Source organism: Papaver somniferum, chromosome 9, assembly GCF_003573695.1.
Source record: "Papaver somniferum cultivar HN1 chromosome 9, ASM357369v1, whole genome shotgun sequence".
Lineage (NCBI taxonomy): Eukaryota > Viridiplantae > Streptophyta > Magnoliopsida > Ranunculales > Papaveraceae > Papaver > Papaver somniferum.
In genome coordinates this window covers 58,150,872-58,164,689 of record NC_039366.1, presented here as the reverse complement: position 1 = coordinate 58,164,689, position 13,818 = coordinate 58,150,872, and the positions used below count along the sequence as shown (strand labels likewise).

The following is a 13,818-nucleotide window of genomic DNA, read 5'->3' as shown; positions in this document are numbered from 1 at the left end:
AGACTGAGAAATTATTGGAACTGTTGGTAGAAGCTACACTTGAGAAGAAGAAAGACACTAGTGGATGTTTTACTAAGAGAATAGTGGAAGAGGAGATACTTCCAAAACTTAACCAAGCATGTGGTTGTGACAAATCTTTTGAGAACTATAAAGGGAAACATAGATGGCTGAAGACTAGATTTGGTCAATACCAGGATTTGTTTAAATCTTGTACTTCTGGATTCGGTTGGGATGATACTAACAAGATGATTACTGGATCCGACGAGATGTGGAACAATTACTTTGAGGTATGTGTGTGTTACTTACTGAAAACTAAATTTGATATTTTTTTCTTCTATTTTGTGCAGAGTTCTAATTCATGCTTTATCCTTTATTTATTTTTTGTATGTTAACAGAGCCATCCAAACCAAACTAACTTAAGGGAAGATAATGGTAAAGACTACGGTGACTTGCTTATTGTTTTTGGGAATAAATGTGCTTCTGGAAAAGTTACAGTTGATCTTACCCATGAGGGTACAAGTGCTAGAACCTGCGATAAGGAAGATGAACAAGATGATTATTCGATGTTGATTATACTCAACGAGAGCAATATGATAATACTTTTAACGTATCATACGTGGGATATGGATTAGAGGAAAGTGATGAACAAGATAAAGATGAAACTCAAGATATGAACACAAAGAAAATTCCTGTCAGAAAAACGGCACCAAAGAAAAGACCAAGGTGTGACATTGGTGACTCTTCTACATCAACTAATCCTACTGGGCAGTCTGATTATCTAGAGAAATTGATTGCCAACAGTTCATCGATTGCTTCTTCTATTGATTCAATGCATGCTCTTGTTGCGAAAGAGAAAGAAGACCGCAAAATTGAAAAAAGAAATGTGCAGAATTGATAAGGATAAGAAAGATAACCAAGTATGGGATCTTGTTTATGGCATGAATGAAATTTCTTTGGAAGATAAGCTGAAAGTAATTGAAATGCTGGACAACAATCACAAGAAGAACTTATTCATACGTTTTACTCCTGAAGAGAGAAAGTTGTGGATTGGTTCAAAGTTAAAAGCATAAACCTGTCATCTTTGCAAGTTTCTATTAGGTTTAATGGGCTTTTAGAGTTACAACATTTGATCGTTTTTCTCATAACTATTAGTATTTAATTTTTCTTTTCTCCTAGTTGAGAACTTATTGTTATGGATTGATTGCTACTAATTTTTATGGGTTGACATCTTTATGGTTATTATGATTGAATTTATGAACTTTATATTCTATATGCTTATTTTCTATATACATATACTTTTATGCTTTTGAAATAATGATGATTCTAATAAAAAAAAGTACTTTTCATCTTTTTAGGTGAACATGTCTGATTTGGATTTATCTACTGATAGTGAAGATGAAGCCTTTGATACAGAAGAAGAAAGCAGTGATGATGAAGAGGTAAGCAGCAATAATGAATTTGAACTATCCATATTTTTGAATATACTTTCAGCGGTGCATTCATGGTTGATGGATATAATCAAGCAATTGCAATACATACAAAGTCAGCGTATGAAAGACCAATGAGACGCCCAGTTACTTTGTTTGGATATAACTATATAAGGAGAGTTTTGCGTCAAGACCCAGAAGACTTTCGAAGAAGTTATAGGATGTACCCTGATATTTTTCTAAAACTATGTTGTATCATTAGAAACTACATCATTATGTGATACAAGATGTGTTTCTATTGAAGAAATGCTTGGTACATTTTTACTCGTTGTTGGCCAAAGTTCACGATATTGCACAATACGTGACACATTTGGTCGCTCTCGGTGGACAGTTAGTAAAAACTTCAACAGGATGTTGCGAGCTTTAAATTCTATAGCTCCGAGGATGATGGCTAAGCCAACAAGTGCAACTCCATTTAAAATTCGTGAGAGTACACGATTTTATCCTTACTTTAAGGATTGCATTGGAGCTATGGACGGTACACATATCCCAAATGGTAGAGAAAAGAAATGCAGCCGTTTATCGGAATCGACATGGAATTACATCTCAAAATGTGTTAGCGGTTTGCAACTTCGACTTGGAGTTCATATACGTGCTCAGTGGATGGGAAGGGTCTGCTCATGATTCGAAAATACTTAACGACGCAATGACAAAAAGAAATGGACTGAAAATACCGCAGGTAATTTTACTTTTATCTAATGTGAAGTTTTGAGTTTTTTGGTTAAGTTATATTCGGGTTCTACTTGACGAAGTTTTCTTTTTGTGTTTTATTCAGGTAAATATTACTTGGGGGATGGTGGGTTTGCAAACCGACGATATTGTTTAACACCATTTCGTGGCCAACGTTATCATTTGAAAGAATTTTCTGGTACGGGTAATCATGCGAAAAAGGCTGAAGAATTATTTAACATGCGTCATGCTTCTTTGAGGAATGTAGTTGAAAGATTGTTCGGTGTTGTGAAGTCTCGTTTCTTGATCTTTAAGTCTCAACCTCCATTTCCGTATCAGGTGCAAGCGGAGATAATGACAGCTTGTGCAGGCCTACACAACTTCTTACGAAAAGAATGCCGTTCAGATGAGTTTCCGGTCGAGGAAGAGGAAGAGGAAGATAGCCATCCATCAACGCTTGTAAATGACGATGAAATTTTGACACAACAAACTCAAGAACAACAACGTCAAGAAGCTAATGCATGGAGAAAGAGTATAGCGGATGATATGTGGGAAAATGTTCGTGAACAAAGGGAGTTAGAATTGTATGGAGACCGTTAAATTGAAGGGAAAAAAATTATCTCGTTGCACAAAATAACATACTATTGATACAGAGATATCATTTTCATTTATTTTTTTCTTTTGATTAAAGATCAATGTTATTTGCAAATAAGGGTTTATTGTTTCTTAAAAGAGAATGAGTTAGGAGTGAACTCTGTCAAACTCCCCCAAACTCCCTCTAATAAACTCTCTCAAACTCTCTACACTCCCCCAAACTCCCTGAACTCAAAAACACAAAACTCTCTCAAACTCCCTACACTCTCTCAAATTCTCTCAAAATCCCTGAGATTTAAAATACACTCAACTCCCCCGAAATCACTCGAGGACTAACCCCTTGTACATATTTTTACAGAGAATATAGAAAACAATAACAGGATGTTAGTCCTCAAGGGAGTTGGGGGAGTTGGGTGTAGTTGTATTTTTTCCCGTTAGTCGTGAGGGAGTTCGAGGGAGTCTCTTAAAATCCCCGTTAGTCGTGGGAGAGTTTAGAAGAGTCTCCCCAACTCCCTAGAAAACCCCGTTAGTCGTGGGGAAGTTTGAAAGAAACTCTTAAACTCCCTGTTAGTGATAAAAAATAGAATGATAGGGAGTTTGTTTTTTTTGGGGAGTTCTGGGGAGTTCTAGGGAGTTTATAGTGTAATTTTGCCTCACTCCAGATCTCTCAAAAAAGTAGAGATTTTGGTTGAGTCTCTCAAACTCCCTACACTCAACACACCAAACTCTCTCAAACTCCCAATACTCTCTTACACTCCCTCAAAATCCCCAAGATTCAAAATACATTAAACTCCCTCCAACTTACTCGTGGACTAACCGGACTAACCCCTGTAATAGAGCTATTTCTAATAGGCTTAACAGGAATAAAATAAAAGAAGGAAACAAAGTAGAGGCTTTGAATTTAACTAACAACCAGAAAAATGCAGGGAAAGAGCTTACCGAAACGGTGCAGAACCATTAGAATCCACCAAATCATAGTAGTTAACCGGATAGAAAAATGAAAATCTGACATGGGTATATCATGCCGATGAAAGTTCAAATTCAAAAGACGATCAAAAGGCCAGTGCTTGAAGAAATTACGAGATAAGAAGCTCACAAAAATAGTTTGAACAACTACTGGGTCCTAATAACAGCACTCAAACCCAGAGCACCTCAAACACAATCAACCCCCTTGGACAAAAATACATTAAATTTTACTGAATTAAGAAAAACATAATACTAGAAAGAAAAAGACACGAGATGGAATAAATGGTGATTGATAGAATTGAAAAAAGAGAAGAGAGGGTGTGCAAAAGCCAACAAAGAACCATCACCGAAGAACACAAATTATGGTGATACAAAAACTACCTACTGACTTTCTAACAAACAGGTTCTCTTCAAAATAAAAAAGTAAGTCAAAAGATGGATTGGAGTCATGATTAACAATAGGAGCAGTCTGAAACATCAAGAAGCCTAATCGGAAGTCAACAAAAAAACACCAAATGAAATTGAAGACATGGTGAACAAATTAACAAACTGACTACCGTGATTTTTTTTTTTTTTTGGGAAATTAGAGAACAGAAGAAGGAAATCAGACTAGGTTATAACAATTAAACAAAGAGAGGAAGGATTGATACCGAGGGGGTTCAAATAAACCAACATGCAGATGCAAATGGATGGGAACTTGAAAGAGAGAATCGACCAGTTGACCAAGCACTAGCAAATTACGAGGCAACTTCATCGGCAAATCAAATAAATCGATACCCAAATCGAAGGTAAATCCCGGCAACTAAGACGAAATAGCGGCCCTAAGGCCTGCATCGCTCCGGTAATCACAAGGTTTAGGCGCCGTTCATGGGGAAGAAGAGAGGAAAAAAGAAAAGAGGGTGTCCGTTCGGCTCAAGGTGTTAGGGTGTCCGTTCCGAAGAAACTTTGATTTAACAAGTACAAATCAAGTTTTAATGTTAGCAAATTAGTCCTAGTTTTCATGCCTATTGATTTTCGTTGTTGTATGTTTGCGTGAGATAAACAAAATCGCAGAGTACCAGAATCTCTTAGATTTTGAGCAAAGAATTTCACTTAATATATTGATGTGTAAATTACTTGGCTTATTATGATGACTTAGTTTTTACGTTTCTCATAAGTTGTTGAGGTTGGTTTGTTATTTTCTTTATTTTTATGTTGGTTCTGTCTATAAGAATGCTCCATTGCATAAACAGGTGATGCGGGCCAAAGAATGGATATTACGTTCAAATGTTACGTGTTACTAATACTGGTATGAGGGTTGTAACTAGAATAAGAGTTTTCTGATCCCAAATCAGATATGCTTTTTAAATCTCTGAAAGTAAGTTGGGGAAGACTCTATAATTGATACCCTAAGATTTTAACAACATTAGCGGGTACAAAAATTCATGTTTATAAGTTTCATTGTTTTGTTTGTCTTGATGATGACTAAAGGTATGGTGGAGAGTCCGTGTCTTGATGGTGCATTGTAAGTGGTTCAATAGAAGATGGTGTAGGGCGTCGTAGGGGTATTTAGTTGAGTGCGTTGACGATGATTCTTGGGGCTTTTCTGAGGTAAAATCCTTGGGTTCTAAACACTGATTTTTTTTTATTATAATTTTTTTTTTGAGTAGAAAGGTTAATATACCTAGCGTTTTTAGGGGTCACTCAAAAGAAATTAGGGGTCACTTTTTTATTCCCATCCATTGAAGGAGGTTAAGGGATGTCTTAAAAATAAAAAATTATCTATATTGTCCTTCACCTTTATACTAAATCTAAACCTATATCCTTTATTTTCATAATCATATCATTCCACTTCTTCTTCTCTTTTCCACCCATTGAATTTTTTTTTCCATCATTTTAATTTTGATTGAAAACAAAGATCATCGATCAAACAAAATGTTATGATTGATTGTTTAAAATTAAAACCCAAAATTCATTAACCTTAAAGTTGAAACTTAGAACATCAAAAAAAAAGGAGTTCAACAAACAAAACGAATAGATGATAGTAGTTGTGATTCAAAATTAGGATTTGATTACTTGAAATCAAAAATTTGATCCGAAAATTTTCTTGGATTTACAGTAGCAGAAACATAATCGGTAGATAACTATCTATTTTACCTACCGATTATGGTTGATGTTCTTGGATTTACACTAGCAGAAACATAATCGGTAGATAATAATCTACTTTACCTACCGATTATGGTTGATGTTCTTCGTTTCTTAAGAACATCAACCATAATCGGTAGGTAAATTGATCGATATCTACCGATTATTCTTGATTCTAAAAATTAAATTTCTCTGTACAAAAAGTTACGCACAATCGATAGATAATGAACACCATTAACTACCGATTGTGAAAGTAGAAAATTTTGAAACTTTTGTTAAGTTTTGAAAATTTGAATTTGAGGCCATGAACACAATCGGCAGATAATAAGCATCACTTATTAACACAATTCACTTCCGATTATGGTAGTACTAAAATTCGAAAATTTAGTATATTCGGAGGTTAAAATAACACACTTTACTACCGATTATGGTAGTACCAAAGTTCGAAAATTTTAGGATTTTGGCAAAATCATATTTTGGGGCCAATATACATTCGGAAGTCAAATTTACTACCGATTATGGTAGTACTAATATTCGAAAATTGAATATATTCGGAGGTTAAAGTAACACACTTTACTACCGATTATGGTAGTACCAAAATTCGAAAATTTTAAGATTTTGCAAAATCACATTTTGGGGCCAATATACATTCAGAAATCAAATTTACTACCGATTATGGTAGTGCTAAAAGTTCGAAAATTGAGTATATTCGGAAGTTAAAGTAACACACTTTACTACCGATTATGGTAGTACCAAAGTTCGAAAATTTTAGGATTTTGGCAAAATCATATTTTGGGGCCAATATACGTTCGGAAGTTAAATTTACTACCGATTATGGTAGTGCTAAAATTCGAAAATTTAGTATATTCAGAGGTTAAAGTAACACACTTTACTACCGATTATGGTAGTACCAAAGTTCGATAATTTTAGGATTTTGGCAAAATCTCATTTTGGGGACAATATACATTCAGAAGTTAAATTTACTACCGATTATGGTAGTACTAAGATTCAAAAAATGAATATATTCGGAGGCTAAAGTAACACAATTTACTACCGATTATGGTTGTACCAAAGTTCGAAAATTTAAGGATTTTGGCAAAATATCATTTTGGGGCAAATATACATTCGGAAGTTAAAGTAACACACTTTACTACCGATTATGGTTGTACCAAAGTCGAAAATTAAAGGATTTTGGAAAAATCTCATTTTGGGACCAATATACATTCGGAAGTTAAAGTAACACACTTTACTACCGATTATGGTTGTACCAAAGTTCGAAAAAGCAAAAAAAAAAAAGAAAAAAAAATCCCTCAAATTTTTTTATCACCCGAATCCTGCTCAAACTACCGAATATTGAAGGTAATTTTGTCATTACGAAATATGGGAGATAAGGGGTGAACACAATTTAGGATTGGGTGACCTTTTTTGTTTTATTGTTGGCCCCTAATTCCTTTTGAGTGGCCCCTAAAAACGCTAGGTTAATATAATGAAAATAGAAAAAGAGCAAAAGCGTACAGGAAAAATAAAAGCACAACAGTGCAACACGAGATCAGGCAAATGCCGTACTCAGACCACAAAAAGAAACAACACCCTGTCGACAAGGGAAGTAACAAACAGTCATTTCTTCTTGGCAGATTTTCCATGTCCTCAGCCTAATTTTTCGTTGCCCACATTATCCTTCAAACCTAGTTTTCCAAGCTCCCTTTCCATTCTAGTCTTTTGGTATTTATCATTTAATTCGCTAAAAATGGTCCTTTTTCCTTCTTTTGAACACCCACTATTGGCTCCAAGCATAACTGAAAAGTTTAACATATTCTCCACCTGCTGAGAACTAGTTCGTTGTATCCTGTTTGGATAGCATCAAGAGATTTAGTCTTCACTAATTCCATCTCATCACTTGAAGAGTCCATATCTTGAGTATTATTTCCAATTGCATTAAAGACTTCAAAACCATAAGAAACACTGGACTCTAAAGGTTCTTCAAATATCTCCATACCGGTAGGTTCTGAGTCAGAGTCTAAACTGCTGAAAGAGTTCAAAAAGTCTAAAGCCTCTTGCTTATGAACATCATCTTTTTTCTAGAATTCTTCTTCCTTCTTGTAAATGATGTTCACTTCTCCTCGGCTGGTTGAGCCACCTTCTCTAGAGCTTCCGCTTTTTCACTCAATACCCCAACTGGAATCTTCTCTTTCACTACTGGGTGACCATCCTGAGCAGTCTCTAACGGAGGTCCAGTAGAGTCAGTTACATTATCAGCATTTACATTCTCATGGATAGAAAGATCACCATTAGAATCTTCAACGGGTGATGCCTTTTCTATTCTAGTAACTGTCTTAGGAACCCACTTTTTGGTTAACTTTGGAGTAGATACATTTGTCACTTCTATGTCCAAAGCTTTTACAATGAGAGCAAGCAGTGGGTTTCCAAGGGTATTCAGCCCTCACCTCATACTTCTTATCATCAATTTGAAATGGAAGAGTAGCTGGAAAAGAGCATGAGGCTTCAATTTCTACACAAACCCTTGCAAAAGCCATTCTAGTTTTCATTGCAGTTGGAGCATCAATCATGATTGGTTTTCCTACAAGGCTTGTTATCCTAGAAAATACAGTTGCATTCCAAAGATGTAAAGGAACATTTCTTAGAATCATCCATATAGAAACAGAGCTAATTGATCCAATTTGTTGTTCTATAAATGGTGACCAAGGGCGAATAAGAAACAACTTACTGGCAATGTGGACGGGATCCAATTTCTAAAACCCTAACTCTATCTTCTTCTAGAGAAAATTTAAACATGAAGGCTTGCTCTCCATGGATAGTCATAGTAAAATTGCCTTTTAAGATTCCACTGGGTAGTTAAATTTTCTTTCACAAAATTGAAATCAAGTATGTTTCCCACAAAATAACCAACAACAAAAGCTTCACAGCTAGTAATATGAGATTGCAATTCACCTGATGAGAAGTATGCAAAATCTTTAACATCTTTTCTTGGTTCTTCATATGCAAGCTTAATTGATGGAGTAGATGTCTGCATCGAGGGATCCTTGAAGCAAGAAGCAAAACTTTGAGGTGCAGATTCCTCCAGAAGGTTCAAAAGGTATAACAGATCCATTCAAAGATGGAAAGTTTTCCGATCGAATGTTGAAATCTAAGTTGCTAGCAGAATTAGAGGAGTTCCCTTTCTGATTTAAGATCTAGGATCAAGGAGGACGAACGGCGCCATCCATGGTGAAGACGAAGAAAGAATTTGACCTAAAAAATCGCCTTGACACGTCATCAGAGCTCTAGGAGAGAGAGTGTATTCTGTGCGAGACATATTGACTTATTTTTTTATGTTAAGTTCAAATGAAGCTTATTATAAATGATTTCTTTGGCCATATGGTTGCAGCTCGAGAACATGGATTTCTGTTACAGAGAATCAATATTATGATGGTGATTGGCCGGAGTACGAGTACGAGGGAGGACGAATTTTCTATATACTATTGTAACTTTTAACCTCTTAAACTACTACTTGAGATAACAGATAATATGCACAGAGTAGTCAAGTGCAATGTCCTCTACGTGTCGATCATTGTTTGTTCTTTATATGCAGGAATTCGATGCATATGTCATGAAAGTTCTTTATATGACATGAAAGTTCCACCACACAAGTCAGTATGTAATGATAATGATACCAGTTTGGCGCGGTAGTTCCACATATGTCACTCTACGGTGAGGATGATGCCAGTTCAGCGCGGTTGGTTAAAATGTTCGATGACATGGTTGCAAACCAGTGTGAATTGGGAAAATTGAAGCAAATGAAACATGATTAATGTCCTAGAACAAATTGTCTTATTAATTTTGTGGGTTGTTTCTTGTCAAATTTTTTTTTCCGAATTGAATTTATGAAATAGTAAAATTTAGTCACCCACAGTAACATCTAATTCCAATAATAAATACTTGTACACTAACAACTTGTAAGATAAAACAATTTACAGTATGAGGTAATCAAGAAAGCAAGTGTATAATCTATTGCTCCATTGTGATTGTAGTAAGGTTACTAATAAATGAATCACTAATTCTCCTGAATCAACAACAACTTCAGAGAGTTCAGTTGTGCCATCTGTTACCAAAATAAACCTCTATTTTCTCCTTATTCCTCTTCTCAATCAGAACGAAAACCTAGCCTAGTCCCATTTAACTTTATCACTGTTATCATCGCCTTCCCCTTTATTTCTCTGTCAATTTCTTCTTCATTTGTCTGCCTGCCCACTGGCTTCCCTAGACCTACCCTTCTCACAATTCATAACCATCTTATCTTCTAACATATACTCTCATTAACCTAACCTCCACTGCTCTTAATTCTTTACCCTATATGCTATTGATTTTAGGGTCAATTTCCAATAATGCTTGGTGTACCGGGAGGTAATCCCGTGGTGGACACCGAGTGAAAAAAAATAGAATCCCACCCTTAACAGACCCCTGCAAATTTCCATGTGGGGCCCCAAAAATTTCTCTCTATTGTGAGAATCCACGGGATTATCTCCCGGTATGTGTCGCATTACCCGTCAATTTCTCTGTCTGCAATAAAGAAAAGGGGTGGTTGGAAGCTCTCTGAAATCCCATTGATGGCAGCGCACAGCTGGAATACAAGTTGGTGTTTCTGTAGCAAGAAGATAAGATTGCAGAGAGACAATTATGGTGAGTGGGTCGTTATCACGACCATTTTTTCTCACTCCAATCAATTTTTTCTCTCTCTCACTCTATATACTGTATACCTAATCAAGGGTTCACGACCATTTGTTCCCATTTCTTTAATTTTTTTTCCGTTTGTAGCCATACTTCCATACTTGTTTTCCATTTTAAGATATTAGAAATTCATACCTCGTGTCTCTCTGAGATCTAGCATTTAGATATTAGATGGCAGTTTTCATCAAGTTACTCCATGAGTTAGTTTCCTTGGTACCTTTTATTAAGTATTAACTTGTGTTTTACAGGGTTCTGCCGCAGGAGCTGAAGCTAGAGGTCGCAATTACTCTCATATTAGGTTTCTGGGTTTGTTGGCTCATTAAGATGAAGCCATAAAATGTTGGCCTCATAGGTTAAACAACTTCAAGTCTGTTTTTCCTCAAAGGTCTGTTTTAATAATTAATTTTTGATTATGTTGATTATGTTGATTATGTTGATTATTGATTTTTCAGCCGATTAAGACATATGGAATCGGATCTAACGGAATCTTAAGTCATGGCAAGATGTTGTCTTTGCTCAGCAGTGGGAAAGAACTACTCACTCAGATTTTGTACTGTTGTGATGGAGATGGAAGCCTAACTATATTATGTTCTGTGAAGCTAGCGGCTCTGGTGTCAAGCTTCTTCCAAAGGAGCTGAAGCTAGCGGCCTGGTTACTCTCATTGGAGGTTTTTGGGTAAGGATTTTATTTCTAGTGTGTCTTCTATGTGTTTTTGAGGTATTAGTTATGTTGAGCTTAATTGTATTGGTTTTTTGCTTTCCAGGGACTTCACGTGCAGGTAGAAGCCACTTGCAGGCTATCTATGTGTCAAGGTGTGTTATCCGTTGGCATCAGTTTAGCTTGTTTTATAATTTGAGCCTTGTGAATGGTATTGCTGAATGGTGTTCTGTCGAATAGGTTGAGATTCCAATGGTTCTGCTGGAGAGGAAAGTGACAAAAAGGTTGCTGTAATGGAGTTATTGTTTGATCCTTAGTTACTTTTTATTTTCATGTATTTCTTGTTGTTGTTATTATATGATGCGCTACCTAAATCTGTCTTCTCTCGGATTGCTTTGTGTAGAAATAATGAAGCGTGTAATCTTTGTTTCTATGTCAAGGTATACTTACTCGCTTTGACAGTGGTGTATTCAGTGTTTGTAATTTTTTTTCTCGGACATGTAGTTCAGTAAGGTGTTACATCCACTGATTATTAGGAACTGTGGTTCATTTCAGTAAAGTAAGTACTGGATGGTCAATTGAGTATAGAGGAACCATATTTGCAGGTCTAAAAGAATGAACCAAACAGCTATAGTTTGTTGAGCTGTTTCGACAACAAAGGTCCAAGGTATATTTTATGACGGATTACATTTTCTTTTTGCACTTTTCCAATATGTTCGTACATGCATTATTGATGGAGTATAAGTAAACTTAATAACTTTTGGTGTCATCTCGTAGGAATCACTCCATTTATTACAATCTCATTTGAAGATGCCAGTGATTATCTCCTTTTATGTAGATTAGAGATCTCTTATCAGTTACACCTCGGTCATGGTTGTGAAGGGTTAAAAGTTTACACTAAGGTACTTACATATCACGTGATTGTTTTTCGAATTTCAAGTATATATAATTTTTTTGCCTTGTGTTGTTGTGCCGTGATCAATCGGGTTGGTTTTCCATAAAGGAACAAGCTTTAGTATCACTGATCGTGGCCCAACAAACTAAAGCTTTAAGCCTTTAAGTCAAATTGTGACTTAGCCAGCGAAATCACTAGTATTGCACTAGGAATGAAATCAGTTGCAGCTGGCAATCATAACTGGTCTGAAAATTTGTATTCACCGACAAAAGAAACAACAAAACTTGTTCGAAATCCCCCCACCCCGAAAAGATTGTTATTGTGCAAGGGATAAGTTATGACTGTGTCATTAGAAATTACGATGGTGTTGAAGTCTGCATGAACGGTAGCGGTGATAATGTCCACGTCTACATCTGCGTCAACCGTAGCGAGGATAACGTCTATGTCTGCGTCAATTGAGCCTGAGTTATGGTTAGAGAACATCTAGATTGAAATGATTTTTAGGCCACGTCCATGTCTATAGTTGAACAACGAAAGTGGTCTCGCTTTTATCGACCACTGGATGTGAGAAACCTAGTCTCTTGAAGTTGAAATACAAATTTGTTTGATGAGCTAGACTATTGCAGGTGATGCTGGGTATTTAGTCATTCGATTCGTGCAATGGCAAATGTAAAATAAAAAATTGTTAATTTAGTATTGTTGGTGCTGCTTTTGAAGATTCAAAGTGTTGTTGTTGTTGTTTTTTTTTTAATACTGATGATAGTGAATCAAGTAAATCAGCTGAAGCTACAAAAAACCATGTGTTAGATTTCATTCTGGTATTTAGAAAAATAGGTATTTATGACTGCAATTCTGAATTTGTAAATTGGTGACGGTGAAAGTTGTGTGGACTAAATGGTGGAAGTAGACAACAAGTATTAAAGTGATGATTATTGAACAATGCATGCAGCAAAACAAAAAATAATGGACTAATGCGCGCAAAGTTTCTAAATAAATTTGACTGCTGCGCGTGCACAATAAAGCTTGGTGCACCTTCTACCTTAACTGGATCCGGTTCTCTTGCAATAAATTTCAACCATCTTTTTCAGTCCTCGTCTCCTGGTCTCCATCCCTCTCCCACAAAGAACTTGCTACTTTGGTCAATCTCTGAAGTCTGATCTCGCTGGCACTGCAATTCTCCCGGTCAGATGTAAATCATTCAAACCCACTTAATGCACCCAACCACTTTTTGAATTCTTCCCTTACACCAATTTGTTGGATTAACTTCAACATAGAAGTCACTAACAAGCTGGTTAGGACAAGATTAGGAAATTGATGTAATCCTAAGGGAATTAGAAGTCATCTAGTTCTAAGAAAAGGAAAGACATGTAATAAGGTAATAGGACTAGGAAAAGGAATTCATAGTTCTATATATATATGATCACCAAAGTTGTGGTTGATCATATAAGCAAGATTAGAGCTTGTGTTTAGTTTTGAGAGATTTTCTAAACATCAATAAAGAGAGTTGTCTTTATATAAGCTAAGTTTCATCTTGCAGTTGCCATTAATTGGTATCAGAGCGTGTTTCTGAGCCATGGAAAACGAAACCACCATTGTGGGTGCAAAACAGTTCACGCCACCATCAATACAAGTTCCAATCCTCAACGCCACAAACTACACAATATGGGCCATGAGAATGAAGGTACTAATGAAAATCTACAA

General features: G+C 36.0%; 1 long non-coding RNA gene and 1 pseudogene across 8 annotated transcripts; both read left to right on the top strand.

The window, feature by feature from the left end:
* The first annotated feature begins 1,874 nt into the window (after positions 1 to 1,874).
* Positions 1,875 to 2,702, top strand: LOC113313660 (annotated as a pseudogene).
* Positions 2,703 to 10,299: 7,597 nt separating this feature from the next.
* LOC113310756 lies at positions 10,300 to 12,835 on the top strand. Of its 8 annotated transcripts, XR_003341371.1 has the most exons (5): positions 10,589 to 11,240; positions 11,329 to 11,377; positions 11,463 to 11,662; positions 11,778 to 11,889; positions 12,000 to 12,835. It is a non-coding gene; the product is annotated as an uncharacterized LOC113310756 (long non-coding RNA). The 8 variants fall into 8 exon arrangements; XR_003341368.1 differs by adding an exon at positions 10,300 to 10,517 and having other exon boundaries at positions 10,814 to 11,240; positions 11,463 to 12,835; XR_003341370.1 differs by having other exon boundaries at positions 11,463 to 11,889; positions 12,061 to 12,835.
* Positions 12,836 to 13,818: the final 983 nt, after the last annotated feature.